This window comes from Lutra lutra, chromosome 5 (genome assembly GCF_902655055.1).
Source record: "Lutra lutra chromosome 5, mLutLut1.2, whole genome shotgun sequence".
In the NCBI taxonomy this organism is placed as follows: Eukaryota; Metazoa; Chordata; class Mammalia; order Carnivora; family Mustelidae; genus Lutra; species Lutra lutra.
Window position 1 is genome coordinate 100772063 of NC_062282.1, and position 14504 is coordinate 100786566.

The following is a 14504-nucleotide window of genomic DNA, read 5'->3' on the forward strand; positions in this document are numbered from 1 at the left end:
TACTTAACTTATTCCAGGTCACAGTGCTTCTAAATGGTGAAGCTGAGTTTTGAACCCATGCAGGGTTGTGGAAGTCGTTATCCTGTGCTGCTCAAAGGCTGACCAGAGGCCATTGTTCGTGGTTAACCCGGTTCTGTTTCCAGTGTTAACTGCTTTTGGGCAGAGAAACAAGATTACTCTCATTTCTTATTTCTTCTTCCTCTTCTTTTCTTCCCTCTCCCTCTCTTCATTCTTCCTCCTCTCATGTTCCCCTTTCTTTCTTTCATTTTGTAAGAAGGTAACTAGGCCTTTTACACTGGGGCATTTTCAGCTCACTCATATCTGGAAGCCTCCTTATAGTGAAGTGACAATTTCAGAAAAGAGATTTCTTGGGCTCCTGGGATAACTCAATTCCCCTGGAGAGGTCCAGGAAGGAGATGCCTTTCTGTTATAACGTGCTGGTCTGACTGCATGGCCCACCAAATTTTAGTCTTATGAGGCTACTGATGAACCAAAGAGTTGGGCAGCATGTAAGTATTTAATTCTAGATAGAAACCAGAAATAACCACTAAGTGTTAGCAGTTGTACCTGTGAGAAACTGACTTAGAGAAAATGAAAATCTATAGTAACAGCATGGTTGATAACACAATTTGATGTAGCAAAAATGTGCACATTTTATGCCTTTACACAAGCCATAGCCCCTATAAAAATCTGTATTACCCAGCAGTTAATTGCCTAAAAGCAGAACTTAAGGGCGTTAATGCTCCACTAGTTTCACCAAAGTCATGACTGATTTCATGGAAATTGCCACCACCATAAATCATGGGAAACAGTCTGTACCAGCAGCACTGCTCTCTCTCTCTCTCTGAATTGGACATTTATTGGATTGAACTGCTCTTAAAATTCTGTTGCTTTTTTTTCCTGGAAAGTTAGTTATTCACATTTTAAAATTAGAACAAAGGGTGGATTATTACCACTTCCTCCTACTGTTATTTGTATAAAATGATGAAGCTGAAATTTCTAGGTAGACTGACTTAGTTTTAAACACATAGGATTTCTCCTCAATAACCAAGATCTTTCAATGGCTCAGAGATGGGGTTGTAACTAAGTATTTTACCTTTGTATGCTAATAAAATTAAAATGCAGTTAGAGGGCTCCTGGGTGGCTCAGTTGGTTAAGTGGCTGCCTTCAGCTCAGGTCATGATCCCAGGGTCCTGGGATGGAGCCCCACATCGGGCTCCCTGCTCAGCGGAAAGCCTGTTTCTCTCTCTCCCACTGCCTGCCACTCTGCCTACTAGTGCATTCTGTCTCTATCTCTCTATCAGATAAACAAATCAAAAATCCTAAAAAATAAATAAATAAATAAATAAAATGCAGTTAGAAAGTCTCAGGTCTAAGTCTGACCTTCTGGTTAGGGAAGTCTATTCAACCTCTGTCAGTCTCCACAGTGCTCAGCAAGGTGGAGCCTGGAGAACCTGGGGCATTGTGAGAGGTCCCCGAGGGTGAGGAAGTCTACTGCCAGACTGAAGTCACAGGTGGCAGAGCTGGGGCAAATCATTTGGTCATAGAAGATGTACCCTATGCCTGTCAAGGTTCTGGCAAATGGTGACAGCTTCCAAAAACCCACCCACTGGACAGTCACTCAATTTTTCGTTCATGTGTGTTAACATTTATTTTTATTTTTGTTTATTTATTTTTAAGATTTTTATTTATTTTTTGACAGAGAGACAGCAAGAGAGGGAACACAAGCAGGGGGAGAGGGAGAGAGAGAAGCAGGCTTTCCTTCGAGCAGGGAGCCTGATGCGGGGCTCCATCCCAGGACCTTGGGATCATGACCTGAGCTGAAGGCAGACGCCCAACAACTGAGCCACCCAGGCACCCCAACATTTTTTTAATTGAAGCAAAATTCATATAACATAAAACGAACCATTTCAAGGTGAACAATTCAGTGGCATTGGGCACATTCATAACATTGTATGACCACTTCCTCTGATTCCAAAATATTTTCATTCCCCCAAAAGAAAACCCATTAAACAGTCATTCTCGATTGCCTCCTTCCCCTTACCCCTTGGCAACCACCAATCTGTTCTGTCTCTGTAGATTTACCTTTTCCGGGTATTTCATGATGTTTTTTTGAAATTCATCCACATCACAAAATGTATCAATACTTCATTGTTTTTTAGAGTGGAGGGATACTGCATTGTATGGATAAGCCATAGTTTACTCATCCACCCATTGGTGGATATCCAGATTGTGGCCACTTTTTGTTATTACGATAAGTGCAGCTACAGACATTTGTGTACAAGCATCCATTAGAGTGCCTGTTCTACTTCTTTTAGTTATATATGTAGGAATGGAATTGCTGGACCATATGCTAATTTTAAGTTTTTGAGGAAATGAAAACTGTCGCCCACAGAGGTAGTACCTTTTTCCACTCCCCCTGGCCGTGTATGAGAGTCCCAATGCACCATCATCACCATCACCATCACCGCCATCACCATCACCACCACCACCAGGATCACCATCATCATTGTTACTATAGCAATCCTAGTTAGCATGAAATGGTGTCTCATTCTGGTTTTCATTTCCATTTCTCTAGTGACTAAGCATATTGGATATCTTCCCACATGTGTTACTTGTTTTTAGGAGACTGAAACATTCTCGTAAGTGGCATAGAAAATCTTATGCCTGGGTCCCTTCCTGTGGTATTGGGAGGCATGATACCCACCTTGTGGAGAACCGTGAGGAGCTCTGTAAGGTCAGGTGGGATGACGCATGCCAGACACACTGTATGGCCACACTGCCTCCATGCCACGAGAACCTGTTCTTGTGAATTCTTTGTCCTCTCCTGGGGTCAGTTAAGTGGACTAACCCAATCAACCAATTCTACTGAAATGAAAAGCTAATGTTGGACCAGGCAAAGTCCCTTTGTTCTTTCTTTAGTTTACAAGCTTAGGAGGAACACAACAGGCCAACGGAAACATGTTTCCAGAGTATGATAGCTGAGGGAGAAGCAAGTATGTGGTCATCCAGTTTCCACCTGAGAGGTGGCAGTGGGGTAGGGCGAGGCCTGTGGGACATCCTGCTGTGATGTGTCTGTTGGTCTTTGATATGGTTGCTTTGCAGAGGAATGAGGTCAGGCAGGTGGTGGGTGGCCCTGGAAGGGAGGCACCATTCCAGGGCAAGTCATAGGAAAGGAATGGGTCTAAAGATAGGAAGTGAACCTCAGAAGGTGGCCTCAGGTGGGCAGAAGACAGACAGTAGTCTGGAGGGATCTATGAGGGCCCACAATGATAAGAACCAGAATTAACTGTTGAAAAAGTTAACATCCCAAGTTCCATTCCAGCCTGGGCCAATAAATCCACATCTCCAGGAGGGTAGTGCTTCTCATCTGGGAACCTGGGAAACACTGCCTGTGGGGACAATAGAAATGGCAGAGGCCACACCATGTGGGCTGAATTATGAGCCCCTTGTGACTTCTAGGCCTTCACACAACCCAGCCCATGCTAAGGGTCTTAAAAGGAAAGAATGTGGGTTTGCCGTCAGCACCCCAGTGTGGATGTGGGCTTCACACAGTCTCGTCAGTCGAGCCTTCCTGGCGGCTCCATCAGGGATGCTTGAGACAATCCCAGGGGCATGGGGAAACCAAGTCAGAGGCCCTTGCCTCTTTCATATGGGGAGTCCTTCCAAATTTCCAGACTGGGAGACTTTGGACTCATGTATTCGGGAAGGCATGTTTCTTTGTGTTGGGAGCAGTCAGGACTGCTGGGTGCCTACTGCTGGGAGCATCGATGTTTGTCCTGACAAGGTGGAGCAGAAGAAAATATTCTTCAAGTTGAAATGGAAAATGCTTGAAAATGTCCGAATGGGAAATAGTATGAGAATAGTATGAGACTTCCTTCCTCTCAGTGCCTCTCAGCCTCTGATGAGTCAGTTAGGAGAGCTCCCCCAGTCAGAGGGGTGGGCTGGGCTCCTCCTGCTACCACCCTGGATGTAGGAAAACCCGATCCTTGCGCTTCTGGTGTAGGAATTTCTCCAAAGGAGAGAGAAGTTGGGAAGCACACTGCAGGGGTGGTAGGTGGCCCAGAAGGGTGAGACATCCTCTGACCCTTGGTGGGGAACCAGGCATGGTCTGTCTACATGCCACGAGCCCTCCTGGGATCTGGCATACCTTGGATTCTTGGAGTTGGCTGCTACCAACCCAAGTGCCCCAACAGGAGCAAAGGAGAGGCTTGGATGCAGCTTTCCCAGGTGAAAAAGGCTTTGTGGGGAAGGGGGGAGATTTCAGCTGGGTGATGCATGTGATTGTTTGAAAGGGGTATCTGTCCCTCACCTCACTCGGGGGAGGTCCCTGTCTGCTGCGGGGTGGGGGTCGGGGGCTGAGATGGGGTCAGTGCTAGAAGTTCACTGCTCCATCTGCTTTCTGGAAGCTGCTTGGCCCTGGAGGGGCTAGAAGGTGGGTAAGGTAGGTTGGTGGGGGTAGATGAGCCACCACGTTCTCGCATGCTCAACCACTCGAAGGGCACTTATTTAAAGGCCTGTAGGCACTCACTCACCTCCTAGATTCTCATCCTCAGGCTCTCAAGCTTTCCTCCCACTTCGTGGTGCTCAGGCAGTAAAGTTGCTAGGAGCTGAACGCCCTCCCACTGCTGCTCTCTCTGGGGAACCTGCAGTGTTGGAGTTGAAGCCCAGCTCCGACAGGTGCCAGGCCAAGCAGCTTCCCTGCCCTGTCTCCTCCCTGCTGCTCTGTGAGAAGTGACAAGTTACTACAGGTCCCATGGGTGCTGTCTGGCAGAGCCTGATGGCTTTCACCAGGCCTGTGTCCTTTGTGGCTATGCACTGAAAAGGGCTCATAATGCCCAGTTAGATGTGACCATGGGCAGGTCACTGCTCCGCTCCCATGCTGGGCTGTTTCTGGGGTGCCCTTCAGCCCTGGAAAGGAGCTCAAACTGGAGTCTGTAAGTCTCAAAGAGTCTCTTCTTTCCATAGTAGGCTGCTGACTTTGGGATTCTTTATCCCTTTGAATTATAATTCAATATTACTACTAATAAAATTAGTGAGTAAAGGAAAAGAGTTTTGAAGTTTTGAAGTTTTTAAATCCTTAAGATATATTTCATTAAGCCCAAATGTAAACTTAGAGTAGAAAATTGGAAGTCACTTAAATAATTCTTTTTCTCTGTATTACTAATGTGACATACAATTAGGGTCATTTATCCCCATTTATATTTAATATTAAGGCTAATTTTGCTTTTAAATTTTTTTAAAGATTTACTATTTGAGAGAGACTGAGAGTGAGAGCATGAGCAAGGGGAGGGGCAGAGGGAGAGGCAGAGAGAGAATCCCAAGCAGGCTCCCCACTGAGTGTGGAGCCCGACCTGGGGCTTAAACCAACAACCCTGAGATCATGACCTGAGCCAAAGAAATCAAGAGTTGGATCCCAACCCACTGAGCCACCCAGGTGCCTCAATTTAACTTTATCTTTGAACACATAAAACATAAGCTATATTAAAAAGTGTACATAAAGGATGGTTCCATCCTTTACTCCTCTCCCCTGTCCCACCTACCCCTCTAAGTCATCATTCCTCTTATTAGTTTCAGTTGTATCCCCCTGGTGTTTCCTTTTTGATACTTATATTTTATAATGTACATTTTTATATAATGTATAATATATACATTACATATAATGTATATATAATGTATTTTATATATGAACACTAATATGCATTGCAACATATATACTGATATATGGGATACAACATTGCTAATTTTATAGGCCTGTGTTTATGTACGCAGGCGCACACACGAATACATGCTACTCTGCTCCTTGCTTTTTTCATCTAATACTATCTATTGCCAGTGACTCCATAGGTAGAGACCTTTCTCATTTTTTGGTATAGCTACATAGTACCCCATAGCGTGACTATACCATGTGCTCAGCCCTTCCTCTAATTATGGACCTTTAGGTTTGTTTCTAATCTTTTAATATTATAAATAATACCACAGTGAATACCCTTGTGCTTCTGTTGTTTTTGATTAGACAAGGTCTAGGTTCAGAGCAAGCTCTGCGTGACATGGCCACTTTAACAGGGAAACGAGGGTGTGATTGGGAAAGATGATGCCAACTGTTCCTCAGAGGGCGGGGGGATGCCTCTCATGCTCTAACTGGCAAAAGACATTAAGTGCCTATTTCCTTATCACTTCAACAACAGAATGTGTTATCCAAATCCAACTTCTGGATTTTTGCCCTTCTGATAAGAGAGATCCTCCGATCTCAGTTTTCATTTATATTTTTTTAATGAGTGAATTGGGATTCTTTTCAAATATTAGGAGCCTTTTGAATCTCTTTTTCAGGGAACTGTTTATATATTTTGCACATTATTTCCTCAGTTGTCGTATAATTAAAAAAAAAATCAATTCCAATCTCTGTGGAGGCAAGCAAAGTCACTTTTCACTCTTACCTTGCGGAGAGATGTCAAATGCAAACTCAGACCAACAGGGGGGTCCCCAGAACACCGTACTTCGCTCCCTCCTTCCCAGACTCACTCTAAACCAGGAGGTGTTGATGAGTCCTTACATTTTAACTTTTTTTCCACAGGCCCTACTGAGTTGACTGCAGTATTTTGGCATCGGTGCTCTGTCTTATTATTTTTCCAAAATCATGGTCAGTCAGCTGGCTTTGTTAGAACAGGGTGTTAATGAAATAAAGGTGCCAATATTGATACCCATACGCGCTGCAGGCTCGGCACTGAGAAAAGCTGTTCCCCTGCCAGAAGGGGGGCTGCCCAGCTGCCTTCCATTCAGACAGAAGCCTCCAAAGAGTGCTCTGTGGGGAAGGAAGGGGCAATGGCGTCATCTCCAAGCATAGTTCACCCGGGGGTGGGGTGGACGTTCCAAGTCCTGATTCTTTGGAGGCCTGGAATAGGTTTCTGCCTGGGAATTTCACTGTGAGGTCAGCAGCCGGTTGAGAAGACACATGTGTCAAACAGAAAAGCTTGTGGGGCCCTGCGCAGTGTCGTTTTCAAGCTGGCTGCCTCAACTGGAGACTCAGGGGGCAGAGGACGGGGTTGGCAAGTGATGCCAGCTGCTGGCGCAAGACCTCAGTTCCTCTCCTCAAGGACAGTCACAGGGCTGCACAGCATGACACCTGGCTTCCTGCAGAGCGAGGGATCTCAGAGAAAAACAGGAGGAAGCTGCAGTGCTTTTCAGGATCTAGTCTTGAGGGCAAACATCATCACTTCTGCCCCATTCTGTCTGCTAGAAGCAAGCCAGTAGGGCCGGCCCACACTCAAGGAGAGAGGCATCTCTCTACCTTTTCAACAAAGGAGTCTCAAAGAATTGTGGACGTATTTTTAAATCATCACAGTCCTTGAGACCAAGAGCCTTTTCTCCTCTAACTGGAGGGCTGCCTGACCCCTGGGCTGCAAGACATGTCTTTCTTTCTGGTAGACCCAGTAGGAAGTCAGGAAATGCAGCCTCCTCCCAGGTGGAGAGCTTCCCCCCTGACGAGGTGACTTTCATCACATCTGCTTCCCTTTGGCCTCCTTTTATTTATTTTTTTTAATTAAAGATTTTTATTTATTTATTTGACAGGCAGAGATCACAAGTAGGCAGAGAGGCGGGCAGAGAGAGAGAAGGGGAAGCAGACTCCCCGCTGAGCAGCGAGCCCAATGCGGGGCTCAATCCCAGGACCCTGGGATCAGGGCCTGAGCCAAAGGCAGAGGCTTTAACCGACTGAGCTTTCCAGGCACCCCTCCTTTGACCTCCTTTAACAATGGAATTGGGTATGGATTTGAATTTCTGGATCTCACCAAGAGGTTCTTTCTATCTCATTGGGTCTGAGGGGCTGGTGAATCTGGACTTTTACAATTACCTCAGATCAAGGTAGCCCTCTGACAGTGGGCCAGGAAGACAGAGCAAGGGGCTGGCTTTTTAGCACTGTGCTTTTCTGCCCCTTAGCAGTCCTGCCGGCAGGTCGGACCACATCGCTGGGCGTGTCAGGACACTCAGCGCTGCACCTCGAAGAGGGAGTGCACCACAGATGCTCAATGGAAGGATGGTGGATGGCTGAGTGACCGAATTCATCAATGAATGAAACACAACTGCACTGACTTTGATGCTGCTTTGTCAAAAGCTAATATTCCCAGCATTACCTAGGACAAAATTCTTGCCCCCAAATATCGAACGTCACTCTTGTAAAGCTTCTTGTTCTACCTACCAGATTACAGAAAACACAGGGGATGAAGGAATGTATTACACAGTATCTTCAGAAAATAAGTACTTGAACCCAGAATTTGGGGAATTCAGAAGATGACTTGGGGTGGCTCTTGAAAGAGTCTACGACAAGGGGGAAACAGGCAGAGAGGCTGTTCTAGATCAAAGGTTGCCAAACCATGGCCTGCAAGTCAGTTGTCTATTTTTGTAAATAAAATTTTACTAGAACGCTGTCATGCTTATTAGCTTACGTATCGTGGGTGGCTGCTTTTGTGCTATGATGACATAGCTGAGTGAGTGCAACAGAAACAGTATGTCCTGCAAACTACAGTATTTACTATCCTGCTCTTTCAGAAAAACTTTGCTGACCCCCGTTCTTAATTAAGAGACTGGTGACTCTTCTCCTTCATCAATGACAGAGTAAGTGGTACTGGCTAGCTATTCAGCCATACACCATTAGAACCCTGGATAAAACATTAAATAATTGTTTACAGACATGAAAAAATTGGCGGCACAGGGCTGGACTTTTTGAGAGAAAGGAAACAAACAAGGTGAGCCTATAGTCACCCAGGCTTCAACTAGAGGCATCTGCATCTCCCAACCCAGGCAGGGGAACCCAAACAGAATACAGAGGTCTCACAGAGCTGACAAGACAGGTGATTCGAGTTGGGGCAGCTGGAATTTCCACAGCAGAATATTTCTGAGGAAGAAATTAACCAGAGAAAGAGTTCCAGGCCATGGGATTCCCTCTGAGCCTTTGGCTAAATACTAAGTTTTACATGTATGGGGGAGATGTCACAAACTTGAAAGAAAGGCTACCATGTTGCTTTAAACATAAGAGCTGTTTGGAGCTCATGCAGAGATGGGAGATGCTTGAGTTTTGATCAACCAGTGTGGAAAGCCTTACTGAATCCCAAGGGCTTGGAGTAGGTAACACTTCAGGATTAGGGCTAACTAGCTACTCTAGATCTGCCTCAGTAAAGCTTAAAAGTAAGTTTTCAAACTATCAGGTTAATCCACATACAAATTAACTTCCCGTGAAATCAAAACTTAACAATCTTCAAAGAAAACAACAAGGATAGATCCCATTGACTTTTTAGTCCAAGTTTACCAAGAACTTTAATCATGAATGGATTTTGAGTTTTGTAAAATGCTTTTTTTCTTTTTCTACATCATACTTTTTGGTAAATGACTATTTCCCTTCTAAGGTCAGAGACAAGGAAGGAAGTTTTCTTTCACCATTTCTAGTCCAGATTCTGCAGTGGTCATAGCCAGTGCCAAAAGGCAAGGAAAAAAAAGAGTATACACATCAGAAAGGTAGAAATAAACGTGGTTGTGAACATAGAAAATCCTCAGGATTTGATGGAAAAGCTACTAAAACCAAAAAGGGACATCCAGTAGAGATGGAGAACACAAGGTCAATATATAGTAATCAATTGTATGTCTGTATTTCAGCACAAACAACTGGGAAAGGAAATATTATTCACAAGGTCAAAAAATTAATGTTTCTGATAAATGTGTGTGTATATATATGTGCATGTGTATGTATGTGTACACGTATACACAAACATACTGGGTACTGAAAATGACCAAACACTGTTGAAATTAAATAAGCTTCAAGTGAATGGACAGATTTTCCATGTTCATGGATTGAAAGAATCAATATTTTTAAAATGTCAGTTTTCCCCACAGATCTGTAGATTCAAACCATCCCAATCACCACCTCCACAGGCATTTTAAAAAATAAAAATTGGGAAGCTTATTATGAAATTTATATGAAACTGTAAAGGACCCGAAGATTCAAAATAATTTTGGAAAAGAACAGTTTGAAGGACTTACACACTGATCTCAAGAGCAACTATAACATCTTGGTAATCATTGTGGTATCGGCAGAGGATACACAATGGACCAGAATAGAGTCCAGAAGTAGACCCACATATCTCTGGTCAATTTATTTTTTAAGGTAATCCAGTGGGGGGAAAATAGTCTTTTCAACAAATGGTGCAAGGAAAACCGGCTACATGTTTGAAAAAAAAATCTAAACAACAGTTTCACACTCTCTATAGAAAAATGAACTCTAAAGGGATTATAGGTCTACATGTTAAAGCTAAAACTACAACACTTCTAGGAAAAAACATAGAAGAAACCCTTTCTAAACTTGGGGAGGCAAAGATTTTTAGACAAAACACAAAAAAGCACCAATCTTGGGGCACCTGAGTGGCTCAGTGGGTTACAACCTCTGCCTTCGGCTCAGGTTGTGATCCCAGGGTCCTGGGATCTAGCCCCGAGTTGGGCTATCTGCTCAGTGGGGAGCCTGCTTCTCCCTCTCTCTCTGCCTGCCACTCTGCCTACCTGTGATCTCTGCCTGTCAAATAAATAAATAAAATGTATTTTTAAAAAAGCACAAATCTTAAAAGAAAATATTGATAAATTGGGTTTTATCAAAATTAAAAACTTCTCCTCAAAAAACACCATTAAGAAAATGAAAAGTCAAGGCATTGGAAGAAATTATTTATGATGCATAAACCTGGTAAAAGATTCATAGGTGCAAGTCAACAACAAGTAATAACCCAATTTTTAAAAAGGCAAACATCTGAAAAGACAGATGACAAAAAGAATATACAGTGGACCTTTAAACAACATGGGGGCTGGGCTGCCAACCCTCTGATCCTCTGTGCAGTCAAAAATCTGCATATAATTTTTGACTCCCCCAAAACTTAACTCTAATAGTTTATTGTTGACTGGAAGCCTTAACCAATAACATAAACAGTCAATTCACACATATTTTGTATCTTATATGTATTATGTACAGTATTCTTATAATACGGTAAGCTAGATAAAAAATGTTAGGGAAAGCATAAGGAAGAGAAAATGCGTTTATAGTACTGTAAAAAATCTGCATATAGGTCAACCTGCATGATTCCAACGCACATTGTCAAGGGCCACCTGTATACTATATAGATGTGCAATAAACCCATGAAAAGACATACAACTTCTCTAGTTATCTGGGACATACAGATTAAGACCATACTGAGATACCACTACATCCCCAGTAAAATGGCAAAAAGCAAAAAGTTTTTTAATATTAAGCACTGGTGACGCTGTGGAGAAATTAGAGCTCTCGCACATTCCTGGAAAGAGTGTGAAATGTTATGAACACTTTGGGAAACAGTTTGGCAGCTTCTTATAAAGTTAAACATACATGAACTGTATGATCCAGCAACTCTACTTCTAGAGTTTTACCCCAGAGAACTGAAAACATGTGTCCACAAAACGACTTGTACAAGAATGTTCATAGCAGCATTAATCACAAGAGCTTCCAACTAAATGTAACCCAGATGTTCATCAGTGGGTGAATGGATAAACAAACCAGTATATTCACACCATGGAATATTACTCTGCAACAAAAAGGAACAAGTGACTCGTACATAAACATGAGTCTCAAAAATATATGCTGATCAAAAGAAATCAGACAGAAAAGAATACAAGCTATATTACTAGATTTCTGAAGTTCTTCACCAGGTAAAGCTATTCTATAGTGATAAAAATCAGATCAGTGGTTGCCTGGGACAGGGGGTGAAGGGGTGATTGGTTGGAAAGGTGGCATGAGAGAACATATTCTATATTTTGATTGGAGTGATTGCTGTAAAGGTGCATATATATATATATATATATATGTATATATATTTCAAAACTCAAACTATATATTTAAAATGGATGCATTAAAATTATGTTGATTTTGTATGAGTAAACAACATTTTTTTAAGATTTTATTTTTTTCACAGTGAGAGAGAGAGAGAGAGAGCACAAGTAGGGGGAGTAGGCAGAGGGAGAAATAGGCTCCCCACTAAGCAGGGAGCCCAATGTGATCCCAGAACCCTGGAATTGTGACCTGAGCCGAAGGCAGCTGCTTATAATGACTGAGCCACCCAGGCACCCCAGTAAACAAAATTTTTTTAAATAGACCCCAAAGAGGAGCACCTGGGTGGCTCAGTCAGTTAAGCATCTGGTAAAGTATGATCCCAGAGTCCTCTAATCGAGGGACCGCATTGGGCTCCCTGTTCAGCTGGGAGGCTGCTTCTCCCTCTGCCCTGCTTGTGCTCTCTTGCTCTCTCTCTCAAATAAATAAACAAAATATGTAAAATTAAAATAAAATAAAATAAATGGACCCAAAAGAAATAATAACAAAATGTAACGTGTGAATCTCAGGTGAATCCTGATTTGGTGAAAACAAAGCTATAAAAGTTTCTTAGGATGACTGGAAAAATTTTAATAGAGCATGGCTCTTAGATAATATTGTAGAATGATTATTAATCTCCTTAAGTGTAATAATGCTTTTGTGGTTAGAGAGAAGCATGTCCATATTCTTAGATGTGTGTTTAAGTATTTAGGATTCAAATATCATGATGTCTACAACTGACTTTCCAATGATTCAAAAAAAATATGTACCACTTCCTCACACCATACACAAAAATAAATTTAAATGCATTAAAGACCCAAATATAAGACCCGACACCATAAAACCCCTAAAAGGAAACACAGGCCATAATCCCTTGGATATCCCCCTAAGCAACATATTTATGGACGTGTCTCCTCAGGCAAGGGAAACAAAAGTGAGCTATTAGGGGCACCTGGGTGGCTCAGTGGGTTAAAGCATCTGCTTCAGCTCAGGCCATGATCCCAGGGTCCTGGGATCGAGTTCCGCATCGGGCTCTCTGCTCAGCGAGGTGCCTGCTTCCTCCTCTCTCTCTGCCTGCCTCTCTGCCTACTTGTGATCTCTCTCTCTGTTAAATAAATAAATAAATCTTTTAAAAAATAGGGGAAAAAAGTGAACTATTAGGACTACACCAAAATAAAAAATTTCTGCACAGTGAAAGAAGTCATCAACAAAACGAAAAGGCAATCTACAGAACGGGAGAAGATATTTGCAAATAATGGATCTGATATGGCATTAACATCCAAAATACATAAAGAACTTACACAACTCAAAATACAACCCAAAAAACCCAAACATTCCAATTAAAAAATGGGCAGAGGACCCAAAAAGACATCTTTCCAAAGAAGACATGCAGATGGCCAACAGATGCAGGAAAAGATGCTCAATGTCACTCATCACGAGGGAAATGCAAATCAAAATCATAACGAGGTCATGCCTCACACAAGGCAGAATAGCTAGTATCAAAAAGACAAGAAATAACAAGCATTGTTGAGGATGTGAAGAAAAAGGAACCCTCATGCACTGATAGTGAGAATATAAATTGACACAGCCACTCTGAAAAACTGTATGGAGATTCTGCCAAAAATTAGAAATAGAATTACCATATGATTTAGGCATTCTCCTACTGGATATTTGCCCAAAGAAAATGAAAACATTAATTTGAAAAGATATATACACCCCGATGTTTATTGCAGCATTATTTACAATAACCAAGTTATAGATGTAACCCAAGTGTCCATCAATGGAGGAATGGATACAAAAGATGTAGCAAATAGGGGCGCCTGAGTGGCTCAGTGGGTTAAGTCGCTGCCTTCGGCTCAGGTCATGATCCCAGGTCCTGGGTTCGAGCCCCGCATCGGGCTTTCTGCTCGGCAGGGAGCCTGCTTCCTCCTCTCTCTCTGCCTGCCTCTCTGCTTACTTGTGATTTCTCTCTGTCAAATAAATAAATAAAATCTTAAAAAAAAAAAAAAGATGTAGCAAATATACACTGGAATATTACTCAGTAATAAAGGAGAATGAGGGACGCCTGGGTGCTCAGTGGGATAAGCCTCTGCCTTCGGCTCAGGTCATGATCCCAGGGTCCTAGGATTGAGCCCCGCTTCGGGCTCTCTGCTCAGCGGGGAGCCTGCTTCCCCCTCTCTCTCTGCCTGCCTCTCTGCCTACTTGTGACCTCTGTCTGTCAAATAAATAAATAAAATCTTAAAAAAAAAATAAAGGAGAATGAAATCTTGTCATTTGCAACGTGAATGGACTTAGAGGGCATCATGCTAAGTGAAAGCAGTAAGACAGAAAAAGGCAAATACCGTGTGATTTCACTTATATGTGGACCCCAAATAAAACAAAAACAAAAAAACAGGAACAGAGTAATAAATACAAAGAGCAAAATGGTGGTTGCTAGGAGGGAGGTGGTAGGGGGATGGGTGAAACAGGTAAAGGGAATCAAGAGGTACAAACTTCTGGTTATAAAATAAATAAGTCACAGAGATGAAAAGTACAGCAGAGGGAACAGTGTCAATAATATTGTAGTAAGGTTGTATGGGGACAGATGGCGACTATCCTTACCATGGTGATCACTGAGTAATACACAGAATTGTTA